Source organism: Panthera onca, chromosome F1 (assembly GCF_046562875.1).
Source record: "Panthera onca isolate mPanOnc1 chromosome F1, mPanOnc1 haplotype 2, whole genome shotgun sequence".
Classification (NCBI taxonomy): domain Eukaryota; kingdom Metazoa; phylum Chordata; class Mammalia; order Carnivora; family Felidae; genus Panthera; species Panthera onca.
In genome coordinates this window covers 42,942,533-42,969,304 of record NC_138355.1, presented here as the reverse complement: position 1 = coordinate 42,969,304, position 26,772 = coordinate 42,942,533, and the positions used below count along the sequence as shown (strand labels likewise).

The 26,772-nt window shown below is 49.0% G+C and overlaps 1 protein-coding gene and 1 long non-coding RNA gene across 9 annotated transcripts in view; one reads left to right on the top strand and one right to left on the bottom strand.

The window, feature by feature from the left end:
• NAV1 (neuron navigator 1) overlaps nt 1-26,772 on the bottom strand; it is a 269,569-nt gene that overhangs the window by 228,796 nt on the left and 14,001 nt on the right. For 3 of the 7 annotated variants that reach the window (XM_060644071.3, XM_060644072.3, XM_060644076.3), the window contains exon 1: nt 16,609-17,292. The exons of 1 other annotated variant lie outside the window; for it this stretch is intronic. The gene's annotated coding sequence lies outside the window, so the exon portion shown is untranslated. Of the gene's footprint in view, nt 1-16,608; nt 17,294-26,772 lie in introns of those variants that run through there. 3 more of the 7 variants (XM_060644073.3, XM_060644074.3, XM_060644077.3) reach the window with 2 other exon arrangements.
• Nucleotides 5,786-16,598, top strand: LOC132686360 (uncharacterized). Of its 2 annotated transcripts, XR_009613628.2 has the most exons (5): nt 5,786-6,220; nt 10,150-10,253; nt 13,914-13,995; nt 16,043-16,209; nt 16,311-16,598. It is a non-coding gene; the product is annotated as an uncharacterized LOC132686360 (long non-coding RNA). The 2 variants fall into 2 exon arrangements; XR_009613626.3 differs by lacking the exons at nt 5,786-6,220; nt 10,150-10,253; nt 13,914-13,995 and adding an exon at nt 14,836-15,940.

The window sequence follows — 26,772 nt, the reverse complement described above, 5'->3', positions numbered from 1 at the left end:
GAGAACCTGGGTCATGCTGGCACTTTCTGATCGCCATCTCACTGAAGCCTCCCAGCTGACCTGAGCTGGCAGGACCAAAAATCACCCCCAATCACAGAGAGCAAACGCAGGCTCGGAAGGTCACAAGGCTTCACCAAGAGCTACCACGCATTTAACAACAACCACTTTGCACGCCTGGCACCACACTAGGTGTGTTCCGTGGGTTCTCTCGTTCAGTTCTCACACTGGCCCGGTGAGCTGCGTTGAAGTGATCCCCGGTTCACAGAGGAAGGCACTGAAGGAACACATAACTTACACAAAGTCCCGCAACTAAGACGTGGCAGGGGGACAAGAACCCTTCTTCTTATCCTTGATTTCTGGACACCCAGACCTCTTCCTTCCTGCCCCTCCGAGCCCCTCACACAGAGCTCCACACTCACCCCAGACACTGCCCAGGACACAGCTTCCTTTCCAAGGCCCCGAGGAGCCCTTTCATCCTTCTCCAGCAAACCCCAGACACTACATAGAGATGCATCCTCCCTGATTCTCCTCACTCCTTCCCCTTCTTTTGAAACAAAAATCCTATTTGACATTTCTCAGTATCATTACAGGGAAGGGACCGGATTCCGGCCAGCTTCTCCTGGGCTTTCATTACGTGTTCTTTCCAATCTAAGCGGCATGGGCAAGGTGGGCCTCAGTTTACCCACCTGAAAACTGGGAAGATCAAGAAATATCCCGTCATCTGGTTACCAGCAGAGAATGGTACCAATTTGAGGTTATAGTTGAGTGTGCTAGAGGTGGCTGGGTCATTCTGACCTCAGTTCTCCCTCGGGCTGACCCAGGGGACCTCTGGGACCACAGTCAGATTTGTAAGTAACCCCCACATGGAGAGTTAACATCCTGAAAGCATGGCCTAATGGGGGCCCCCGCGCATGGTTGGACACTCAGCATCCATACACGTCTGACTGCTGTGCCATGGGCTGGACTGCGAGGTGCTGCACAGGCACATACCCCAACTTTTGTCTTTCTTCCAAAACTACTATGCACTGTTTCACAAAAAAGGGGAGCACACAAGCTGAAATTCGTCCAGATTCCTCAGAAGGCGCCGGAATCCTGTGTTGGGTACGAGTCACAACCCATCCTGGAAGAATGACTGGGGTTTAAGTGTAGCATTTCACCATCACTGTTGGTGGCATGGGAAGGCCAAGGAATCTCATCGTGACACCGAAGCAGAATTCTCTGGGGTTTTTAACAGAAAGGACAGCCTGTTTTTATCTCCGTCCCCTCCAGCCATTAAGGGGGGCCCTGTGGTCTGGCCGGATCATGGAGGGCTGGGGGACCAAGGGTCGGGGCTCCTGGGTTCCTGGGTGACTCACCATCGCCCCCTGTCCCAGGATGAGCCTGCTGGCCTGAGCTTTTGCCTGTGACATCTGCCACTGCAGAGGCCTCAGTAGAATCAAGCCTGTTTTTATAGGGGAAGATTAATGACTTTCTAGGGCTCTTCAAGGAGATGGCACTTGAGAATCGAACATGTTTTCTACACAGGGATGACGGTGTATCTCTGCTGGCCAGGAGAGGGGCAATTCTCCAGAGGCAGATCCCAGGGACTGGCCCAGAGTCTCCACGGAGGAGACAGGGCAGCTCCTCAGACCCCTCCTGGACACTGGCGTTGGACAAAGGATGGGCCCAGGAGAGCAGAGGTGAGGAGTGGCCCTGCCACCCCATTCCCTCCTCTTCACACTCATTCTTTGCACCCAATGGCATTCATTCCTGGGAGGCCTTGCCTGAGCTCCAGCAGTTACCATCCCCTCTTCCCTCCTCCCACAGTCCAAGGCTGCCTCTGGCGCTGCCTCCGGTGCAATCCTTGGCTTGCATACCAGACCCATTTTTTTACAAATGAGCCTCACACTGCTTGTCTTAGCACCTAGCTCAGCCCCAAGCTGTGGAAAATGCTCAGCGAATGAACGAACAGATCGGTAAGTGAATGAATGTGACACCTGCAATCCTCTCTCTCAACCTGAAATCCTAAACCTCCCAGCCCAAATCCAACCTGGGCCCTTCTCACTGGCTGTTGTCATGGGGTTTGTGACTGGCAGACCCCAGGCAGGGCCATATGCCTGCCAGCCCCAGAAGCTGACACCAGCTGACACTGAGCCCCTATGAGCTGCCTCCATGGTACCTTTCTTCCAGCACCCGGGAAACCCATCTGGCTCCAGAATCCTCACTTATCCTCTCCCTTTCCTGGCCTCTCTTTCGGAAACACCTTTTTCCTGCCTCATCAGGCTGCTGTGTTTCCTGCAGGGGAAGACATGACTGGAAAATGCTATTTATAGCAGACCTCCCTCCTAGCCCTCACTGAGGTGAGGGCTATCCTAACCCAGGGGGTACAGAGAGAAGATACTCAGGACTTTCCAGGGTCCCAGCCACCGGGAGAAGGAAGCTGGGTACCCAAATGATGCACTGGACCTTCTGGTATTCAGGCAGTTCCCTCCCCCTCCTGACTTCCCCACGACTGTTAGTGAGCCCACAGCCCCCCAGATCCCAGACCTGAAATCTCCCAGCCTCAGAGGCAAAGAATTGCAGGATAGAGCTCTGGAGAAGAATGTAGAGACCAAATGTGATGAAGAAACCAAGACTCAGAAAGGGGAGGAGATTTGAACAAGGGCACACAAGAAGTCAAAAGCAGGTCCCATAGCTAAAACCACCCGATACTTGCCTAACTCATGAAGTTATAAAGGACTTCACATGCATTGCCTCATTCAATGTCATCAGGCAGGTTATGGATTGAACTGTGTCACCAAGAAAGATAGTACTAACTCTCAGTATCTCAGAATGTGACCTTATTTGGAGACAGGGTTGCTACAGATGTAATTAGCTACAATGAGGTCATATTGGAGTACGGTTGGCTTTATAAGTAGGGCGTCCTTATAAGAGGGGATTTGGACACAGACACACACAATGGGAAGAAGATGGGAAGACCCCCAGGGAGGAGACGGCCACGTAACAATGAAGGCAGAGACCGGAGGGAGGCATCTATCAGCCACGGAATGCCAAAGGATTGCCGGCAAGCACCGGAAGCTCGAGGAGGCGAGGAAGGATTCTCCAGAACAGGTTCCAGAGGGAGCACGGCCCTGCCGACACCTTGATTTTAGACTTCTGGCTCCCGGAACTAAGACGATAAATTTCCGTGGTCTAAAGCCACCCTGTTTGTGGTACTTTGTTACGACAATCCTAGCAAACTGACACACAACATTATACCTACTGGACAGATGAGCAAGAGGGATCCAAAGTCAGGCCCCGGCTCTCAGTGCAGTGCTCTTCCAAAAAAGACTGTATGCCTCTTTGATTCTCCTCTCTCTCGTGTCCTTTCCATGGCCAATTCTTGAAGTCCTGTTGAGTGTTCCTTTGTAAAAAAAAAAAAAAAATCTACCCACTCTTCCTTTCCTTTCCCAGCAGGGCTGCCCTCGTTGAGGCATTCCATGTCAGGAACGGGCAGTGGGTCTGCTGGCCCAACTCTCCACCTTGCAATCCACTAGTTCATTCCACACCTCTTTTTCGAAAGCCTGCTGTACGCCAGGTTCTGTGCGAGGCGCTGAGATGCTCTCATTGACCAAGGCGGACGTGGACCACACTCCTGTGAAAGCACTGCTTCCTGGTCACTTCCCTGCTCTGGGCCTTGGCTGTCTTCCCTGCACCTTCAGGCTAACGTCCTCCGGTCCCCATATGCAGGGTCAGACCCTCCTACCTGTCAAGATGCGTCAGCTCAGTTCAGAGAGAACAACTTTCTGTCTTACGGAAAAACCTGTGGCTCTCCACCCGGGATCCGAACTTCTAGCTCTAGGAGGTAAGGGTGACTTTCTAGTCCACAAAGGAAAGAAAAGGTACTGTGGCCTTTTACAGGGGGCCACCAAAGCAGGAAGTGCTCTGGGAAAACAGGTGACACTGCAGATTTCAAAGACATCCAGCTCATCTTAATTTTCAAAACTCTAGCAGATACCCGACTGCTGCTTAGTAGATGTGGATCTTAGAGCAAAGGAAGCAGCCCAAAGGCTCCCCCAAAGATAAACTGGGGTACGTTCCTCCATCAGAAATTAAAAGGAAAGGACTACATCATTCAATACGACTGAATCTCAAAAATATTATGTTGAGCTTAAGATGTCCATACCCTATGATTCCATTTGCATGAAATTCAAGGACAGGCACAGTGGTAATAAAAATCAGCACAGTGACACTGTGGCTGGGGGGCGGGGGGGAGGGTAGGTGTCCTGATGGAACAGGAACAGACAGAAGAACAATGAGCTGATAAAAATGCTCTGTTTCTGGACTGGGACGTGGGTTATGAAGGTGTATTCATCCGTCAAAAAAGCATCAGGGGCACCCGGGTGGCTTAGTAGGTTAAGTGTCTGACTTTTGATTTTGGCTCAGGTCATGATCTCACAGTTCATGAGATCGAGCCCCGTGTCGGGCTCTGTACTGACAGCATGGAGCCTGCTTGGGATCCTCTCTCTCTGCCCCTCCCCTGATTGCTTGCTCTCTCTCCCTCTCTCTCTCTCTTTCAAAATAAATAAACTTTAAAAAAAAAAAAGAGCATCAAACTGGACACTTACGATTTGTGCACTTCACGGTTTGTGGAGTGCATCTCAATTTAGAATAGAATAGAACCCAACAGTAAGGAAGAGACAGGGGTTCCCTCTCTTACAACTGGAGGGAAAGGCAACCCCAGGGCACTCGCTGGGGAACAGGGGTGTTGCTGAAGGTGAGGAGGCATTTGCTTTTCCTCATCTCTCTAAGATCTGGAATCTTGTTCAGGCTCTTGCTTAGTCCCCTGCCCGGGTTCAGGCCGTAGCTCCGGTCTCTCTACAAAGAGGCAGATGAAGGCAAATAGAGTGGGCCCGCGGGCCACTGAGCACAGGCTTTTCTGGCTTCTAAGTCAGGCCTTCTGCCTCAAAGGCACCCAGGCTGAGCCCTCCCTGGTGTCCTACTGCCATGGAGACGGCCCCCATCCTGTAGTCTGGCCCACAAAGGCTTGAGTTCATCATTTCCAATCTCCCCACCTTCCCATATACTTTGCCTCAGCCACATCTGCGACCTCTCCTTCCGAAGCCGGTGCTATTTATAATGCCCTGGAAACACAGCCTGGGCCAGATAATAGGCGGGCTTTGCCAAACAAAACCCCAGGCCGCTCCACTCCCCCACACCCCCCAGAGGCCTGCAGTCTGGAGCCCAGTGGGGCCCAGAGGGACCATACATCTTGGAGCCGGCACCGCTCCCACCCCGTCTGTCTGACCCTCAGACAGAGAACCATTCCCCCCTGTCCGGTATATAAACACCCCTTTGGGGATAAATCCGCCCAGAAGCGTGGTCTGCAGAGCTGGGGGTGCTGAATGTTTGCTGCATCCTTGGCTTTGCCCAGTCACATTGTGTAGCCCGCATTTGCCCTCCCAGGCCCCAGTGCAAAGAGCTAAGGGGCCATCCAGGCCAAGGCCGATGGTAATGACTCCTATTAGCTTCATGCCAGATGGTTTGTGACACCCTCTCAGATGACCCTCACGACTCTGCGAGGTAGGTACGATTGTCCCCATTGAACAGATAAAGAAATTGAAGCTCAGGGAGGCTGCATGTCAGACTGACTCCAAAGTTTGCATTTTCTGCCACCCCGTTCACTCAGAGGCCCCATGTCAGGGAGCAGCCAAGGAAGCAAGGAGGTGGCCGCTAAGCAAGCCAGGGAAATTTAGGACTAAGGGCACTTATGTTCATTCCTGCCTGTCCCTCAGCTTAAGGGCAAACCTATCGCTTATCTGGAGTAAGCAAAGAGCAAATACTTCCTGTGCCTCTACCACATGCCAGGACCCAGCTAGGCGATTGCCAGCTCTCAGTCCAGAGCATGGTCTTACAGCCTTTTCTCTGCCCTGGGTAGCCTCTTCCAGACTGTATCCGCACAGCAACGCCCCACACCCCCAGCCCCGACATCTGCCCCAGCCCTGTCATCCCAAACACAGAGGTCTTTGTCCGGGACTGGATGTGGGTATTGGGTATGAGTGTCACAGTCTCTGCGGCCAGCTCACAATGGCCCTTCCCACCTACTTCCCACAGCCACCCCAACCCTGTGGTCACTTTCTGAACCTCCCTAGTGGCCTCTGATTTCTTTCTGGACATGGCCAGCAAAAGGAAGTGGGGAGATGACTCAGAGGTGTGATGTGGCCTTAACAGATGTGTCGTTGTGATGACATTCCCTAAGGAGGTGGGTAATGAGTGGCAGAGAGAGCTCTGGAGATCACAGGAGGTGTGTAAACAAGGAAAGACCAGTTTATAAGGTCCAGAACAGCTGAAGAGCAAAAGTCTTAATGGATTGTCAGCTTAACACAGCCCTCAATTCATGCACAACAGTCATTTTCAACGCTGAGGAGAAAATGAGAAACGGAACTCAAAATGTAACACTTTCACATTGTTCCTTTGCCTGGGTAAAATTAGCAGGAGTGATAAAATTGGTGATGTACTTTTAAATAGCTGTCACTGAAAAGACAAATCTCAAGGACTTGTCAAAATAAATGCAGTAGCAGAATTAAAAAAAAAAACCACCTCAATGTGATTTCCGCATTTGTGTAACAGATATGATGACCACGGGCTATTAAAGACGCTTGTCCACCTCTGCCGTATATGGGCCATGGGGTACTGGGAAGGATAAAGGTCAGAAGCCAGGGTTCTTCCACCTGATTCCCTAAACCTCTGGGCAAATTACCTAGCCTTTCTGAGTCCCGTTTTCACGGGATTCCTCACGTTCAAGAGGAACGTTTGTCTTCCCACCTCATAGCACTGCCATGAGGAGGAAATGAGACGTTGGGGCTGTGAAATCGTTCAGCGAAGGTTGTACCTAAACTAGAGGAAGCTCCGTGGTAAAGGCCCGAGAAGGGGCTATGACAGGAGGATGGGATTTGGGTCTTGTGACTTCCTTAGAGCTCAGCTGCACTCTCGGTGTCAGGCCATGAATGTCCCCGAGTGAGGTGGGTCTCAAACAGTCACCCACAGATCCCTCAGGGGCCACATCCGCGCTCACTGCCCACCCCACCTGTTCCTAGGACAGAAGGCCCGGGACCAAGTTGCTTTCCAGAGGCCCATGGAAGCAAATGTCATGGGTTCCAAAATATAAAAATGAAACTGCCAATTTGAAATTAATCATGGTTTAAACATCTGTAAAATGGAACATCATAACGGCACTGATATTTAAATATACTTTCCATAAAAATTCATTATATTTGAAAATAACTTACAGGTGACATTTTTCTCACTTCACAATAATTTCTGCATGTGTTCAGGGTTACTAAGAAACAGCCAATTTTAAATTACGAACAAATGAGCCGCCAATGTCTAAATACTTTGAAAGGCCAAATTATAAAAATCTTTAAGTTTTTTTTTTTTTTTTACAACAAAAGTATTAACACTTCCTGTGGGATGTGGGGTGCGGGTACATCCTCTTGGGGGTGCCATGTCCTGGGGCTCTCTCCAGGTAGGCATGTCCAGTGGGCACCAAGGTCTTAAGAAGGCCCTCTTGGCTTCAGCCTAACATTTCAGAAGCTTCTGAGGGGCCAGACGTTTTGCCCTGTCCCTTCTCTGTATTTGGAAGCCAGAAGTCTGAATTCAAAGCCTGCCTTTCTCAAGGCTATTACGGTGGTCACCGATCATCAAACTACACAAAAGACCTTATGATAACAAGCTAGTTTCCTGTTCCACCCCTTCCCAACCCCACCCTATTGCCCAAATAGTTTTCTGTTATTAGTTCCTATGGCGGTTACCCTCTAGATAATATACTAATAACCTGATTTCCTGTTTTGCCACTGTCAGCCTGTATCGATCATTACCCCCCAAAATAGTTGAAAATGATGGGTAACTTGCACTAAACCCATTTCTCTTTCTTCTTTCCTTCCTTCTAATATTTGATTTTGGTTGCTTTTTTATTATTTGCACACTTAATCTCAAAATCTGGTTTCTTGGTTTATTTATTTATTTATTTTTTAACGTTTATTTTTGAGAGAGAGAGAGAACATGCACGCACAAGTGGGGGAGGGGCAGGGGGAGAGGGAGACAGAGGATCTGCAGCGGGCTCTGAAACTGAGAGCAGAGAACCCCACGTGGGGATATGGGGCTTGAGATCATGAGCCAAGAGGTTGTGACCCGAGCTGAAGTTGGACGCTTAACTGACGGAGCCACCCAGGCGCCCTTCTTTTTTTTTTTTTTTTAAATAAATACATACATAATCTATTGTCAAGTTAGCTAACATACAGTATATACAGTGTACTCTTGCCTTTGGAGTAGATTCCCGTGATTCATCACTTACAAATAACACCCAGTGCTCATCCCAACAAGTTCCTTCCTCAATGCCCATCACCCATTTTCCCCGCCCCCCAACTTGCCCACCCCACCTCTTGGTTTTTTTTAATTACTTTTTTTGAAGTTTTATTTATTTTTTTAATGTTTTTATTTATCTTTGAGACAGAGACAGAGCATGAGCAGGGGAGGGGCAGAGAAAGAGGGAGACACAGAATCCAAAGCAGGTTCCAGGCTCTGAGCTGGCAGCACAAAGCCCGACGCGGGGCTCAAACTCACGGACCGTGAGATCATGACCTGAGCTGAAGTCGGACGATTAACCGACTGAGCCACCCAGGCGCCCCAAGAAGTTTTATTTTTTTGAGTAATCTCTGCACCCCACATGGGGCTCGAACTCACAACCCCGAGATCAAGAGTCGCATCGTCTTCCGACTGAGCCAGCCAGCCCCTGGTTTCTTGTTTTCTAACACTCTGACAGCCTCTCTCAAAGCCCCTTGCCATCAGATGAGAGTATTGGAGGACGCCCCCTCCGCCCCTCCGCCCCTCAGACAAGCTTTTATTCTGACTTGCTTTATAGTCTGCCCAGCAACTACAACTAACCATATCGAGCTTCCTTCAAGATTACCAATAAATGTCATTTACATTATCTTGATGATATAAATACTGTTTCCTACCAGCATCGGAAGGGCTCAATCTCACTTTGCTCAATGTAAAATGGGGGCAGCAGAGCATGTCCTAACACCACGTAACACAAGGTGAAGACGATAAGAAATGTGAATGACAGAAGACTTTTAATAAATAAAAGGCCTTCTTTTTCTATCATTATTCCGTGACAAACAGCATGGAATGGTAATACGGGCTAATACCACTGGGGCTAAGAAAACTTTCTGAACCTCGATTTCTTCACCAGTAAAATGGGGAGGACATTACTACCACCTCACTCAGTGGCTATAAAGATTACTTGAAATCCAAGTGCTTTGTATTTAGTATGTCACTATCCCAAGTTTAAGAGATCGTGACCTCATTTCCGTCTTTCAGGGAGAGAAAACTGCAGTTCCCGCCTCCACACAGCAGGCTGTGGTTGGGAAAAATGCACAGCGCTCTCTAAAGGGCATTTAGGGGACAATTGGAAAATATGAATAGCGCCCATAGATTAAATACTTCTGCTAAATCCAGTATCATTGGATATGATTATGGTACTGTGGTTATGTAGGAGAGTGCCCTTGTTCTTAGGAAATACATGCTGAAGTATTTAGGGGTTAAGTGTGACAATGTCAGCAAACCATTTTCAAATGGCTCAGGAAATTTTATTAGAGAGAGACAGAGACAGAGACAGAGACAGAGATGGAGACAGCACAGTATAGCAAAATGTTGACAATCAGTGAACCCAGACATTAATTGTACTGATCTTTCACTTTCTCTACTGATTTGACATCTTTCAGAATAAAACCTTGTGAGGTGGGGAGAAGCACTTTCAGTGTTGGAAAGCACCCTAAAGGTCTTTTGCCTATTCTGGGAATTAGGTGTAGGCCCTGACACTGTGGCTCCCACAGCCCCTCCCAGTGAGGTGGGGGCAGCTTTCCTGACATCTCAAAGCCCTCGTAAAGCTGACCAAGCCCGGGAGGTGATGGAGAGCTCCCAGGTTGGGGGGACCAACGGACAGCATTTCCGTGGTGCAGAGGGTGGCCCGTGTAATCCAGCCCTCCTTCTGAAGCTTTGGGGAGGGAGAGCCAAGGGGCTGTCCAGAATTGCCCCAGAGGAGAGGCCAAGCAGACAGCTGCCCGCTTTGGGTCCTGGCCGAGGCTCCTTCACCGGGTGTCTCATCAGCTGTCTCTCTTTTGTTCAAAGGAAAGCAGGAGAGAACAGTTGGTATCTTTGCACTACCCAGAACCCAGACGCTCCTTCCAGTCAACTCAATTATCTGCACCAATGAACTGGGAAAAGAGGCACTGGTAATCGACTTTAAATTCTATGTTATACTTGCCATCTACAAAAAAAAAAAAAAAAAAAAAATTAGGTAACACCAAAAGAAAACCAATCAGTTCAGCAACAAACAATATAAAGCGAAAGATGGGGTCAGACACTCTCATTCCTTTATGCTATCGGGTTCCCATCTCTTCCTTGACGGCCCAGCTCTCAAGGTTTTAGGAGTAATCTACAAATTGGAAGGAAAAAAAAAAAGCTGCTTTGCCTAACTGATAATAGGTGATCTGCCTATGGATGATCTGTACCAGTAAACTCCTAACTGCAGTGCTACATTTCATTCTGGACATAATACATTCAAATGGAGATAAACTGTAGCTTGTTCTAAGGGTGATTAGTATAACGAGGAGGGGGGGGGGATCTGGCATTAAGGGAGCTCACACACTGAAAGCCCCAGGGACTGGGTCAGGTCTTGCGTGGTCTCACTTGATCCACGCAATCACTCCCTGCCTGTATTTCCCAAACTTGCCAGATCATAGGCGTCACTGAAGGAGAGGAAGGAGGTTGAGATCGGGCAAGTTGGGGAACACTGTCTGACGAGTGAGGTACTTTCATTCAACTTTTCCTGGGGAGGAAACTGAGTCTCTAAGAGGTTCCCTGGCCAGCCTAAGGTCACACAGATAGAGATAATGATGTCACTGTGGATAACATGATTTCAACTGCTAACATCTGCTGCGTACTCATCATGTGCTAAGGACTTTACATGCAGAGTCAAGATTTGAACCCTGACTGGAAGTCTGGCTCATTTCATGATCTCCATTCTTGCGATTACCTCGTACATCTTCCCAGAACACGTCCAACGAAGAAGATCTGAAAAAACAGGGCAGCTGAGAGCAGAGAAGAAAAGATGGGGCAGACACGTGGTAGCCGTTTCCAAATATTGAAAGGCTGTCACTGTACTTCTTTCACATGCTGTATTTTGCAATCCCCTACTTTATTTGGGGATGCATTTTGGTGAGACCCATTCACCTTTGATATCTTTCCCCAGTGGATGGAAGTCATAGCCATGACAGATTAATATAAGAAGAAATTCTGAAAGACCAAGCTGACCAAATACAGAATAAGATGACTGCAATACACCCACTGTTGTTGGGAGTCGCCCACCAAAGAGGTGTCCAAGCTGGATGACCCCTGGTGGGGATGTTTTAGGGGGGCCTGAGATATCTGAAAAAGAAAAGAATAGGGCTACATGACAGTTTAAGGTTCTTTCCAAGTTTGCAAGTTTAACTCTACAGAAGTTGACATTTATTCTATTTACAAATGGATTTTAAAATCAGGGGAGGGATGTAAAGTGGGTCAGTATTATTGTCCAGATGGGGAGGGAATTGCGTCACTGAAAGCTGTGACCAGTCAAGGGTTCCGGGAGTAAATCAGCTCAACCGCTGCGTAGTTATAACCCTCACTGTGCATCAGAATCGCTGAGGGCGCTTTACAAAATGACAGATACCAGAGCTACGATCCAAACCAAATGAAGCTGAATCTCTTGGGGTGGGCCCAGGAATCAGTGATTTTTAAAAGCTCCCCGGGTAAGGGGTGCCTGGATGGCTTAGTCAGTTCAGTGTCTGACTCCTGATTTCGTCTCAGGTCATGATCTCATGGTTTGTGAGTTCGAGCCCCACATCAGGCTCTGTGTTGACAGTGCTGCTTGGGACTCTCTCTCTCTCTCTCTCTCTCTCAAAATAAAGAAATAAACTTAAATAAAAAGAAATAAAAGCTCCCCAGGTGATTCTAACGTGCAGCCAAGATGGCTGCAGAACTGGAAGAAATGAAGCTCACACAGAGGATGATCCTGCTGTCCTCTGAGCCTCGTGATGACCAGGAATCAGTTCATCTCTACACTTGACACAAATGTCTCTGACACGGGGGCAGTTGTTGAGGGACTGTTTGTAAGTCTAGAAGATCCGAATCAAAGTCCCCCAGGATGTTCTCATTGGAAGTCAGGGGAAGCCCTTTAACACTTCATTTAAAGTCTTGAAGTCCTGACTTTTCCAGTGATCACAAAGTCTTCACAAATTCATAGAGATAAAAGGTAGAATGGTGGTTGCCAGGAGCTGGGAGGAGTAGAGAATGGGGAGTTACTATTTACCAGGGTAGGTGTTTTTAGCTTGGGGGGATAAGAAACTTCTGGAAATGGATGGTGGTAGTGGTTACACAACAGTGTAACTTTGTACACTTCAAAGTATTGTGAACTGTACACTGAAAAGTAGTTAAAATGGTCAATTTTATGTTACATATATTTACCACAATAAAAAAACTGTTTAATGTTTCAAGTAGAGCGACTGTAAGAAAAATATACTGAACATGCATTGACCCACCCAACTGCAAACTGTTAGCACTTTGTCAAGTTTTCTTCAGTTTTTTTTTTTTTAAATAAAAGAAGTAAAACTTTGCAAATTAAAACACAAAAAAAGCTTTCAGAGGGATTTATCCCAGGAATGTAAGGGTAATTCAACATAAGAAAAACAATCACTGTAATGTACCAGAACACATGATTATCTCAATTGGTGCAGGAAAAAGAATCTGACAAAACCCAACACCCTTTCATGATGAAAACACTTAGAAAACTGGGAATAGAAGGGAATTGCCTCAACACGATAAAGGGCATTTGTGAAAAAATCCCCAGCAAACATCACGCTCAATGGTGAAACACTGAGAGCTTTTTCTCTAAGATTAGCAACAAGACAAGGATGTCTGCTTTTACCATTGCTACTCAACATTGTATTCGAAGTTCTGGCCAGAGCAATTAGGGAAGAAAAAAAAAAAAAGGCATCCAAATTGGAAATGGAGAAGAACTATATTTATAGTTGATGTGATCCTACATATAGAAAATCCCAAAGAATCCACACCCACAAAAAGCTACCGGAGCTAATAAATAAATCCAGTAAAGTTTCAAGAGTACAAGATCAACACACAAAAATCAGCTGTGGTTCAATACACCACCAGTGAACAATCTGAAGAGGAAATTAAGAAAACAATTCCATTCAGGAAAGCTTTCGGAGCATCTAAGGACTGGACATTAAAAGAGTCTCCCAGTCCTTTGAAGTGGAAACATTTTGTTATTAATGGTCAGGGTGGAGGCACATGCATCAGCACCTTTAATTTTTCATGCATATTAGTGCATCTCATATTAAAATTAAGTAGAGCACAAAGGTTGACGGGGACGGTCGCATGGACTGCACAGGACGACGTGTGGAAGAAGCAGAACTACACGCACAGGCACTTCAGAAAGGCCCGAGTCTTGGCCATCCTGCCTCCCTCCACGTCTCAAGAGTCACAGGAAGTAAGGAAGTAAAATCCCAGGCTCCTCAGAGGAAATCAGGCCTGAGTCAGCCTTCCTGGGAGGTTGAGGGAACAGATTAGGCCCAGCAAACTGTTTACTGAGGAGGGTGTTTTTCACTTGAAAAGTTGGTGGGTTTGGGTTTTTTGGGTTTTTTTTTTAAGTGGAAGAAGGAACTAGAAAGTGTTTTTAATTATTGTTTTGTGACTAGGGGCCAGAAAGATGAAGGGTTTGCCAAGTATTGCCACATTCTTAGTTCTCCATGTTCCAGAGACTCTAAGAGCTGGTGGTTGGTTTCCATCACTGAGATGGGTCTCCTAACCTCTTGTTTCTGTTCCTCCCTCATGGACAGCTAACTAACATGTGCTGGGATCTGTGGATGGACATACTAGGCAGAGAAAAATCTTGAGTGCAAGAAGGTGATTTGCTGAAAGGTAATGAGCCCTAGACTGGTGGCCAGAAGACCTGCCTGCTGTCTAGGCTGGCCTCTAAAGCACCCTAGCTGTGTGGCTTTGAGTCCATTGCCTTCTGGATCTTGTCCATAAAAGGGGAGGAGGGCAGGGCAGGGGTTGGGAGGGGAAAAGATCCTTTTGACTTTGACATTCTAGTTTTTCTAAAGGCCAAACCCATTAAGAATTCAAAAGAACTGTAAAAGAAAAGGGAAGTGACATTGATAGAAAATAAAGATGGGAAGAGAGACAAATTGTAAAGAATGGACAAAAGATTTTTCTACTCCAGGCCGCTCTTTTCTACTTGACCAAAGCTGAGCGAAGCCAGAGGTTCACGTGGACTCAGGAGGGGAGCAGATTTGGCAAGGAAGGAAAAACAGCATTCCTGTTTTCAGTTTCCCAGGGCCAGGGCTCCCCAAGTAGATCTCACAAAAGGCCCAAATGCTTAAAGCTTGACCACCTGTGGGCAAATCAACCTTATTATGGACGTGTTTTGAGAGGGAAAAAGTGGAGTGGAGGCAAATCAAACAACTCTCAAAAAATGAATAAAAGGGCATTGGATTTGGATGGGAGGCCCCTGGGTGTTCATTAGATTTTTTTCCAAACGTATTATCTGGCAAACGTTTATAAAGTGCCTACTATGTGCTGGGTGCTCAGACAGGATATCTGGCTAGATAGCATTCATCGGGAGATAAGAAATGTGCACAAATCCCAAATGTCTAAAACACAAATGGAGGGGCACCTGGGTGGCTCAGTTGGTTGCACGTCAGACTTGGGCTCAGGTCATGATCTCGCAGTTTGCGAGTTCGAGCCCCGAATCCGGCTCTGTGCTGACAGCTCAGAGCCTGAAGCCTGCTTCAGATTCTGTGCTTCCCTCTCTCTGCCCCTCCCTTGTTCACTCTCTGTCTCTCTCAGTCTCTCAAAAATGAATAAATGTTAAGAAAAACATTTAAAAAAAAAAAAAAGTAAAACACAAAGTGAAACCTGCCACAACGGAGTTCAGATAAATTTCTGGAGTTCAGAGTAGGCGCTGCTCCCCCTTAACCTAGGAAGTTTAGGAAATATACCCTAGAGGCTGAAGCACAGACCCAAAAATCCTTGTTTATTTTTCCAGGAGTAGCAATTATCCCCAGTTCCATTTTAAAGAAGTGAAAACCAAAACAGAAAGGCAAATTATTTGCTCTCTGACCATCCAGCTTGTTAGCAACACAGGATGATCTAGAACTACAAACTGATAACTTCCCCCAGAAATTAACGGTGAAAGCATGCACCACTAAGATGACATAAAGTTCTTTTTAGGGGAGGCAACCCATAGCCATAGTCTCCTTCCCCAGCTTAATTCCAAAGAAACACCAACCAAAATTCAAAGCAGGATAAAAAAATTCATAAGCAGACTGGAGTCACATGTATTTTGGGTCTGAAGGGAGCCAAGGTCTCTGAAGTGGCAGCTCCGCCTACTTGGGGAGGGGTTCTTTGTGTGAAGTCCAGCTGCCCCATTATAAGTGAGTTGTAGGGGACACCATGCATCCGGAACAAGGCAGATGAAAGATGAAAACCTAGGCAAGCCCTCTGCTTTTGCAGAAGGAACGTGGCCGCAGGCTTTTCAGCATTGAATTTGAACAAGCCAATGGTATCCCAACCATCGAAACAGGAAGCCAGATAAACAGCATGTTATCAAGGGGGGATCCGGGCGCTTCCCTTAAGCCGGCGCCAGCTGCGCCCTGTGGCTGTCCTAACAAAGTCCCATTGACTCACCAGCTGATTTTCCCGTGTTGGGCTCCGGGGGACAAGAAACCCTCTCTGCTGAGTGGACTTCACCCCTGCACACCGCCCCCACCACTCACCACTCACGCCCTCCCCTGATCCTGTCTCCCCTCTCTGCCCTCTGCAGACTTGGCTGATTCTTTAACCTAGGACCAGGTTATATTGGGTGAGGATAGAGGGACCACAAGAGCCCAAGCGCCCGAGAGCCCTCAGGTGAGCTCCTGGTGTTCACTGAATCTTCCTTTCTCCTCCCTCTCGTCTCCCCCAGGGAACACTTCCACTGGGCTGGCGCCAAAGAGGACAGCCTCCGGGAGTGTGGCCGGCCGACGCTTCGCAGCACAACCTGGGCACCCAGTGAACATTTTCTGGAACAGCCCGGCAAGGTCACCGGCTCCAGCTGCTCTGCTCGCTCCGCTGGGATGGGAGAAAACACGGGTACGGGGGTGTGTGTGTGTGTGTGTGTGTGTGTGTGTGTGTGTAATAACGTAGCACTTGGTGTCTTTGGTTATAGGATCTCAACACACTTTACACTGCAGGTATTTCACAGAAAGGGAAACTGAGGCTCCGAAAGGCTGACGCTGGTAGCCCCTAGTGAGTCAAGTCCTGGAGCAGACGCGCGGTCCCACGGGGACGCCTCGGCACACACCCTCCCGGGAAGCCGCCAGCGCCTCCGTTGTTATTCCAGCGCCTCTCTCGAGCCCAGCCCGCAGCCTCCCCGGGGCACCAGGCTCACCTCCCCCCGGGGATCTGTCCCGGCCCGGCAAAGTGGGAAGCGGCGGCCGCCGCGCGCAGCCCGGTCCCCGCCCCCGCGACGACCCCGCGCGGGCCACTCACCGGCGCGCCTGCCCTCCCCGGCTCCAGCTCCGGGTCCCGGTCCGCGCCGCCGCCGCGCAGAGCCGCGCATCCCCAGCGCAGCGCGGGGCCGGGCGCGCTCTCCTCGCGATAAGAAAGTTTCTCCGGGGTCCCCGGGCCGGGTCCGGCCCTCGCTCGGGGGTCAGCGTCCGCCGCGCGCTCCAGCCGCGCGCTCACACTAGGGCCGCCGCCGGCCCCGGCCCCACAATGAGCGGGGAGGCGGCATCCTGAACAAAGTGCGTCCCCCGGGGCCGGGCTGCCGGGGGCGGAGCCTCGTGACCCGCTGCCCCAGGCACACGCCGGCTGCCTCCGACGCGGGCCCGGGAAGGGGGTGCCCGGCGACCGGGGGCCGGGGGCCGGGGGGGGGGCGCGGGCAGCAGGGCAGGCTGTGTTTCTGGTCGCCCTCGTCTTCCTCCCCCCGCACTGTGCCAGTTTAACCCGCAGAGGGGCGGAGGCATGGGTCCCTTCCAGACTTTGTCATTGGAAAGCTATTCCCGTAACCCTTTCCTGCCTTCGCCTTCCCGTCCCGCCTCCCCAGCCGCAGAAAGGCGGCTGCTTGGTAGCTAGGCTGGGGCGGCGAGCTGGCAGGGCAGGAAGCCTTCGCACAATTGAGCCTTTCCTTTGCCCGGGGACCCGCCACCCCTCCCCAGCAAGTCCTCGGGCTGCAGTTAGTTCGGTCGGTTCACTGAAAGGGGGCAGATGAATCCGCCAGCCTCCTCAACCCGCTTCTGACTCCGCCCACCCTTCCTTCCTCTCTACCCCTATCTGAGTTGGATCTCGGGTGCAGAGGAGAGGGGAGGCCCCAGAAGTGCCCGGCAAATAGTAGGTGCTCAGTAAAATAACGTGACTTCTTCCCACGTTCTCTACTTTGCCGCTGCCCCTCCTCCTTCTAGGGCCCATGTAAGTGGGGGGAGGGGGCAGAAGACGAGAGAGAAAATGACAAGACCCGAAGAGGCCAGAACCTCGGCAACCTCTCCGCAGTGCAAGGATTCCACCCCCCATCCCTCATACCCCCACCCCCACCCCCACCCTCACCCCCGCTTCCGGGCCTGAGGGCTTCCAGACTCTGCAGGAAGAGGGCAGAAGGAAATCAGGTGGCCTCTGCCTCTGGAGCAAGCTTTGAGCTCTGTGGGTGAAAGGGAGTAACTGTGGCCAAGGACCCAGCTGATTGGGATCAGAGATTTCACCAGCTCTAGCCATCATGAGGACTGATTGATTTCCGGGGTCTTGAGGGGCTGAAGGATAGAAAGCAGAAAGGTCAACTCCCTGGGAGGTCTCTGAAGTATCAACCAGTAGGGAGCTGAGCAGAGTCAGGATGAGAACCCTTGAGTTTTGCCTGGGGCCCTATCCAGCCAAGCAGGCCGCAGTGCATGTGGACACAAGGGAGGATGAAGGAGCACTAGACAATGAACTAGCAGTGACATTGAAGTTCCCATCCGATCAGGGGGAAGGATTTTGACATGAAAGGAATGAATTGTCTTTTGCGGTGGGGAGGGGGCTGTCTCTGAGGGGCACCTGAGATGAGGGTGTCATGGCTAAAAGTATGGGCTCCTAAGGCAGACTTGTCTGGGCTCAAATCCTGGATCTACTGCTTACTAGCTGTGGGAATTTGAACGAATTCTTGAACCTCTGACCGCCGCGATTTCGTCGTCTGTAAATGGGATAATAATTGTTACTGTCTCATAAGATTGTTGGGAGGATTAAGTGCAATAAACACGGGTGGCCCGCTTAGAAGAGTCTGGGACACCACTCACCATGCATTATTGAGTCTGAGTCCTACAACCTTGCATGCATTTGACATTCAACGATGTGCTACCTGGAATTCTTCCTTTCTTTGCGCAGTCGCCTCTGCCTGCAAAGGGGAGCCTGGTGCTTTAAGAAGCAGTACTGTCTTGGGGCGCCTGGGTGGCTCAGTCGGTTGAGCATCTGACTTCAGCTCAGGTCACGATCGATGGTGCGCAGGTCACGATCTTGCGGTCCGTGAGTTCGAGCCCCGCATCAGGCTCTGGGCTGATGGCCCATAGCCTGGAGCCTGCTTCCGATTCTGTGTCTCCCTCTCTCTCTCTGCCCCTCCCCCGTTCATGCCCTGTCTCTCTCTGTCTCAAAAATAAATAAATGTTAAAAAAAAATTTAAAAAAAAAAAAAAAAAAGAAGAAGCAGCACTGTCTCTGGGGCGCCTGGGTCATGATCTCACTCCTGGGTTCGAGCCCTGTGTGGGGCTCTGTGCTAACAGCCCAGAGCCTGGAGCCTGCTTAGGATTCTGTGTCTCCCTCTCTCTCTCTCTGCCCTTTCTCTCTGCTCCTGCTCTATGTCTCTATCTCTCAAAAATTAATAAATGTTAAAAAAAATCATTAAAAAAAACAGCACTGTCCCTTCTTGAGGGCTCATAGGGTGGATTGGCTGAGCTCCTTGGCCCTCCTAGGCCCAGGGACCAAGATTACACAATAGTCATACAAACCAGTATCAGAGACTGAATTGCCCCTGACCCATCCTGAGGTGAGACACAGGGGCCCTCACCCACATGGGTAACGCTGGAATGATGCTGTTCCTTGGGCACTACCCAGAAAGATAAAGAGGGCCAAAGCCATGATTTGTAAGAGTTTAATTTCTCCCATTGGTGCATATGATTAATAGCCCCCTCCCCCCCATTTGTGGATGGCTGATCCTACAAGTCCTCTCTGACCCTGCTCCAAATGTCCCAATCATAAACCTCCAGCAGATAAACATAATAGCATGTGGACAGGTTGGAAAGCAGAGAACAAACAGGCCAGTCTGGTTGGGGTGACGGGCAGTGGATGTGAAGGCTCCTGGGAGAGAAGGTGGCCAGGACAGAGCAAGAGAGAAGCCAGAAGCAACTCTGGACAAAGCGCCGTTGGGGTGTAAGCAGAGTCCCCGCCCATCCCGCAAGTGACTTCTGCCAAGTGTCTACTCTGTGAGCGATTTTCCTCTGAACACAGTGATGACTCAGTTGCTCTGAATCAAGCAAATGGATTTTCCTTAAATATGAAAATCAATAAGAAGTAAAGGCAAGGGCCTGGTTGTGGGGGGTGGAGGGTGGAGACAACAACAGGGGTGCTGGGGAGGGAAAGGGTTGGTAATTGAAGAAGATTCAGGCTCACTGCCGGGGACCCTTGCTCAGCAAGTGTTCCCCTTCCCCCCTACTGGCTCATGAAGAAAGTGGCCTCCTGGCCCTGCTGACCTTATTGAGACTTCTTAAAACCCAACCACTCCCTTTGCCCCCGACTCCTTGCACAGCTTAGACTCAATCCTGCTTCAGGGCAGAAGATTGTTAACAAGAGGATTAATGTCAATGTGACAAATGGGTTTTTAAAAAACCAACCCAGGAGCCTGTTGTCACCCTTATGGAGTCTCAGACCTGGCTTGAGTTGAGATGAGGGCTTTGGGAGCCTCAGGAAGCACATAGCAAGTGACATTTCCAGGTCCGGCCTGATTTCTTTGGGGGCTCTGCCTGTTTTCCTGGCACACTGAGGTCTATGGACCAATGCTCATTTGTTTCACCACTAGGGTTATCTGATGGGGGACCTCGGGGATTTGAACAGAGTCAGAGCTCTCACGTTCCATGTGACCCACGGAGGAACTGCCTTCACCTCTGGGCTCTCTTGTTCAGGGTTTCCAGAGAAGTTGTAAGGCCCTTGGTGGGGATATGAAGACAGCACATTGCTTTATTTTCTTGGCCATTTAGTAAATGCCATTAGAGCTTCTGAGGTGGAGTCCGAGGGAGTCTCTGACTTCCTCCTCCTCAGCACAGTGGAAAAACACTGGGCATGGTATCAGGAGACCTGAGTCCGTGCTTTGGTTCAGCGGCTTGCTGAAGGGCGTCACCTCCATGTGCTCATCACTAAAAAGGGGTGTTGACACCCAGGGGACAACAATCATCACCCACCAAGGCTTAGGTGAGTAGTCAGTGAGATAATGGAAGAGAAAGTGGCTATAAAATGCTGTGCAAATATAAGCAGAAGTGTGATAATCAGACGGAAAGCATCAGCCCACATCCCCAGCCCATCCTCTTCCCCACCCCAGTCACATGCCCTCTGGTTATGGGCTCAGGGCTTGAAAACTCATTTTTAAGTGGTAGAGAGCTGACTGTCCACTACTAACCCTTGCCCTTTCTAGCTTGATTCATTAACCCGTGAGGGGCTGCATGACGGTGAGATGGGGTGGAGTGTGGGCAAAGCAGTTGTCCCCGTCTGTGGCCACTCAGGCCTCATGACTGGCCTCAGGACCCCCTTTAAGAAGGGCGCTCTGTGTTGATTGTTTGAGCTGAGGAGGACCTGGGAGAAACAGTCTGTGGGAAAAGCTGGCACAGTAATGAATGTTTTACGAGACGGAGCGAGTCACTGCCTTATCGGGAAGATGCTGCTTCTCCCTTTCTTTGTTACCAGGAAGTGAGACGTACTGAAATTCATCACAGTGTTTTTCCAAAGATGGCTTTTCAAAAGAAGTGTCTCTTTAAGGGGCCAGGAGGACAGAGAAGGGGTTGGCAAGGAGAAGCAGTCCCCTTTAAGAAGGCTGGCTCTGGCGGTAGCAATCCTGGAGCCGGTAACAGTCCATACCTTCTGTAGCACTTGGCTGCAATTGCAAGCACTTCATATACATTAATCCATTTAAGCCTCACAACAACCGCTTGAAACAGGCACCATTTTTGTTTGTATTTTATAGGCGAAGCAAGTGAGGTCAATATCACGCGTGGGTCTTACAGCTCGTAAGTGCCAGAGCCATGGTCTGAACTGGCAGCCAGGCTCCTGAGTCCATGCTTTCAAGTGCTCCGTATCTGCAGAGAAAGGGAGTCTCTGGGTGGTAGTGTGGGCAGTGTGGGCTCCGTCATTTACTAGCCTCAGTACATTTCCTCCTCTCTTTCTTTTTCTTTCTTTCTTTCTTTCTTTCTTTCTTTCGTCCTTCCTTCCTTCCTTCCTACCTTTCTTTCTTTCTCTTTCTTTCTTTCTTTCTTTCTTTCTTTCTTTCTTTCTTTTCTTTCCTTTCTTTCTTTCTTTCTTTCTTCCTTTCTTTCTTCCTTTCTAACAGCTTTTTTGAGGTATAATGATTGTGAAGTTCACCCATTGTAAGTGTACAATTCTATGATTTCTAGTAAATCGACAGAGTTGTGCAGCCATCACTACAACCAAGTTCTAGAACGTTTCCATCACCCCCAAACTTTCCTCTTTCAGTATATGTTTTTTTTCTTCATTTTTTTTTCAGTATATGTTTTAATCTGAGTCCCAACTCCCTCATCTGTAAAATGTAAAAAAAGTGCCTGCCTCATAGGCTTGTTATCAGCACTAAATGAGCTTGCAAATGGTGTATGGTAAATGCCCAAGCAATGTTGTTTACCATATAGTCTCTTAGAGTCATTTTTTTTTTTCTCTCTTAGAGTCATTTAAATACAGACTTTCAGAACTGGGAGTGGTCTTAAAGACTATCTAATCCCACCCTCTCCTTTAAGAGATAAAGAAGCTAAGGTGCCAACTTGTTAAGCAACTTGCCCATTGAGAACACACAGCCAATTTAGTGGCATGGCTGGCACTGAAACCGGTCTCTTGGTTGATAGTTCAGTGCTCTCTTATCTCTGGAGAGACTTTCTACCCAAGGCATAAGGATGTCATTGTCTGGCCCCCTGCTGTTTTGTGGGTGCCCCCAGAACAATGCCAATTGGCAGACACACACCCTAGGGGTTTGCTTGTGTGAGAGCTGGAATGCCCAGCATGCTGGCCTTGGAACAGAGAATGCAGCTGGGGAAGGCTGGGTGCAGAATCGAGGGACAAGAGCCAATGTGGAGGCTGAGGCAGGAATGTCCATTTGCAAAACAGGGGATGCAATGACTCAAGGCATCTAGGAGACAGCCAGTCTCTGTAGAGCCCATTTTTGTTTGTATTTTATAGGTGAAGCAAGTGAGGTCAATATAGTGCGTGGGTCTTACAGCTCGTAAGTGCCTCAAGGCACTACCCATGCCTAGAGCCCATGGGTAGGCCAACCTCATGGGCATGTGACTTGTGCAGTTACACAGGACCCCAGGCTTAGAAGGACCCTCTGTTTGGTTTAATGCTTTCCTGTTGCAGTGTTTAAATTTTTATTATTTATTTATTTATTTATTTATGTTTATTTATTTTGAGAGAGAGAGAGAGGGCACACAAGTGGGGGAGAAGCAGAGAGAGAGGGAGGGAGCAAGAGAGAATCCCAAGTAGCGCTCAAACCCACAAACCAAACCATGAGCTCATGACCTGAACCAAAATCAAGAGTCGGACGCTCAACTGACTGAGCCACCCAGGCGCCCCTTTCAATAATTTTTTTAAATACAGGAGCCCACATTTTTATTTTGCATTGGACTCAGGAAATTTTGTAGCCAGTTTTATGCATTGGACAAGGAACAGAGCCTAAGCTAGACTCTTTTTATTTTTATTTTTTATTTTTTTAAGTAAACTCTACCCCCAACATGCGGCTTGAACTCATGACCCTGAGATCAGGTGTCTCATGCTCTACCAAATGAGCCAGCCAGGCACACCCCAAGCTAGATTCTTAAGGCCTCAGTAAAGACTGGTATGTCTTCACCCAGAACTTATATACAAACTATGTAAGGTATACGACATAGTCCTAGAATCTTCATACTGAGTATTAACAGAAATAGAAGTTGCAAAACAATTTGCATAATATGATCTACGTCAAGAGATGCCTCACAAAACTATATATTTCTATGCGTACATAAACCTGTATGCAAATACACTTTTTTTTTGGTAAGTCTGGAAAGACACTCTAAACTGATGTCAGTGGTTACTTCTGGGAGAGTCATCAGGGGAGTCATTAATTTTTTCTGTATGCTTGAATTGCTGTGGTTATTCTTACAAGGAACATGCATCCATGTATGACTTATACAATGACAAATAAAATGGTAAGGTATTGGGACACCTGGATGGCTCACTCGGTTAAGCGTCCGACTTCAGCTCAGGTCATGATCTTGCGGTTTGTAAGTTCGAGACCCGCGTCGGGCTCTGTGCTGACAACTCAGAGCCTGGAGCCTGTTTCGGATTCTGTGTCTCCCTCTCTCTCTGACCCTCCTCTGTTCATGCTCTGTCTCTCCCTGTCTCAAAAATAAATAAACGTTAAAAAAAAAGAAATGGTAAGGTATTCCTAATATATTCTGTGAACATTTTCTTCTATCAATAAATATTCTTTAAAAAAAATTTCTTTTAGTGTTTACTTATTTTTGAGAGATAGAGAGAGAGAGCATGTGCGAGCAGGGAAGGGGCAGAGAGAAAGGGAGACACAGAAACTGAAACAGGCTCCAGGCTCTGAGCTGTCAGCGCAGAGTCCGATGCGGGGCTTGAACTTACAACCCATGAGATCATGACCTGAGCCGAAGTCAGACAACCAACCAACTGAGCCACCCAGGCGCCCCGTGTCAATAAATCTTCTTAAAATACTAAGAAAAGAAGTGTCTTGAGAGGGGAAAAAATGGTGTGGAGTTGGACCACTGAAAAGTGGTAGATCGAGGCGAAAGGTTTTCAGGCCCATGATAGGGCTTGAGGGGGAGCAGGGCTAGACCAAGAGAAGGGAATTAGGTGTGAGAAGCCATTGACAAGAGCATCCACTTGGGTGGCAGTGGGGTGACTGGAGGTGTTGGAGGGCTGTGAATTGTCAAACGAACCTGGCGATTGAGGTTGTAGAGGTGACTTTGGCTGCACTAAGCAGAAATGGATGAGTTGGGGATAGGCAGGGATTTCCCTACACAGGGAAGAGGGTTGGGGCCTGATGCGGGATTCCCCAGGAACTGGGAGGTTTCAGGCAGTGTGTACAATGGACAGAGTACAAGCTTTGGAGTGAGGGCTGCAATCGAGTGTCAGATTCACTGCATTCACTGTGACCATAACCTTGGTTTCTTTCTGTGAAACAGAAATGATCCTGACAATATATACCTGGCAGGGTTTGGGGTAGGATTTGATGAGATGATGTAGGTAAAGCATTGGACCCAGTGCCTGACACAGACCCAGAGCCCCCAAATGTGCCCCTTTCCCTTTAATTGATTCTGTGGTTTGAGGAACTAAAATGGCAAGAGATCATCTGCATATATAAAGAGCCACTCTTTCAAGTCCGTCCCTCCCAGTTTTCTGGGAGAGCCACTGCAGGCCAGGATCCTGAGCTCCAGCCTGCAAATGCCTGAGCTGAGCCAGCCTGGAAGGGAGAGGAGCTAGTTGCAAGCCAAGGCACTGGGCAGCAAGACAAAGGAGGAGGGCTCAGGGCTCTGACTCTCAAGCTGCTGGGACAAGCTGCGCTGACTTTGGGGCAACCTGGCAAGGGGTGCTACTCTGGGATCTCAGGAAAATTAGTGCTCTGTGAACGCTCACCCCAGTTTTCCCACATTTCTCTCAGCCCTGGTCCTTTCTGCACATCCCCCTCAGCTCTGGGGAGTGTGAGAAGGAATGACTGATGGGCCCTGCTGGTGCAGCCCTCCCCCATCTGTACAGATGTGCCCAGCAGCAGCTGTACCATGCAGGCTACACCTGTTGCCTAGATCAGCTGCTGTAACTCTACTCCTGGGATAGCAGGCCAGGTGCCCAGGCTTTGCAGACGTCCTCCTTTTGGCAGGTGGAAAGGGATGGCTTCTGCCTGTCACAACAGCACATGGAAGCTGCCTGGAAGGTGCTGGGTCCCTGAGAATCTCAGCTACAGACTGGAACCCCTTCCAGCCCAGAGTTCTGTATACCTGTCCCATAGGCCCCCGTTGGTTCTCTGGCTGCTCCCACCCCTACCACTTAGGGGTGGGGGAGACCAAGGAGCAAGGAGGGAGACAGACACCTCCAGTGGGATCCCTTTAGCTATCCTGGCAGCGGAACAGCAATGTGAACCAGAGGAGTCAAAGAGAACCAGAGCTGGGGAGTAGACTTGCAGTGGGGCCAAGGATTAGGAAGAGTCTGAAAACGAGAGCAGAACTTGCTCTTGTGTGGCTTGGGCCGCTCAGACATTCGTTCTGGAGACGGCTGCCCTGGGAGACTTCCAGTTCAAACTGAGCATGCGTGGAGGCGTGGCCTGGGCAGGCATCGTAGGAGCCGCGCACAAACTTTCCTCTAAGCCGTGGGAGAGCTCATGGAGCGCCTGGGTGCGGAGCAAATCCAGACACCCCAGGAATCTGAGAAAATTTCAACAAGGCAGACCCGAGCCACACGTCCTCTGACATCCAGACCTACAGAGTGCATGGCACGTGCCAATACACATAAAAACCTGGTAGAAAACCAGATGGCGAATTGGCATTGCTGATGTCTGGATTATACCCCCACACCCACTTCAGTCTTTGAATGAACATACCTTCCATTTCCCCATCATACTACACATTCAGGGAAAGGAACCGTGAGCCGGTGACGCTCACGGTGATGCCAAGGCATTAGCAAGAAGGTGTTCTCCAGTTCCCCATGAACCCGGGCGATGCCAGGACAAACAGCACATGTGGCCAGCGGCTCCAGGCCAGATGTGAGACACTTCTGACCCCTGCTGGCGGGTTTCTCTCCGCAGCAACCAGGGAAAGCCCCGGGGAGAATGGAGTATTGGAAAAAGCTTGCAATCTGTCTGGGAGGGGTAGGGAGAAATACCCCAGGGCAGAATCTCTCCTCATCTGGAGCTCCTCTGATGAAACCAAGAAATTAGAGTAAAACCCAGACTGAGTTTCTGGGAGGAGTGAGACAGACTAGCGTGTCCCTTCAGCCCCTGTGGCTTGGAACAACTCCCTGCTGCAGATCCCTGAGAACCTAAATTCGGAAACCATTAGCAACACTCCATTAGCCAAATTCAACCACTCAACAAGGGGAAAAAAAAAAAAAAGGAAAATAGAAAAGAAAAACCTCTCCCTCTCTCTCTTTCTTATTCCAGTGCAGAGCCTTCCTGAACTTTTAGCTTAATTTATTGTGAGTCTGACATTCCCCCACTTAGACCTGGGGCTAACAGTGTGATAATCGTGGCTTTAATGCTTTTCTTTCCATGGAAAGAGCTTAGTATTACGCTCTTTGGAAAACCACTGCTAAGAAAGCTGACATCTAGGATATTTGCATCTGTGGTTAAGTTATTTTAGAAATCAGTTTGGACACCCTAGAGACGAAATCCAAGTCTTCCAGAATCTTTACTGGAATAGTCACAGGAACCAAAGGA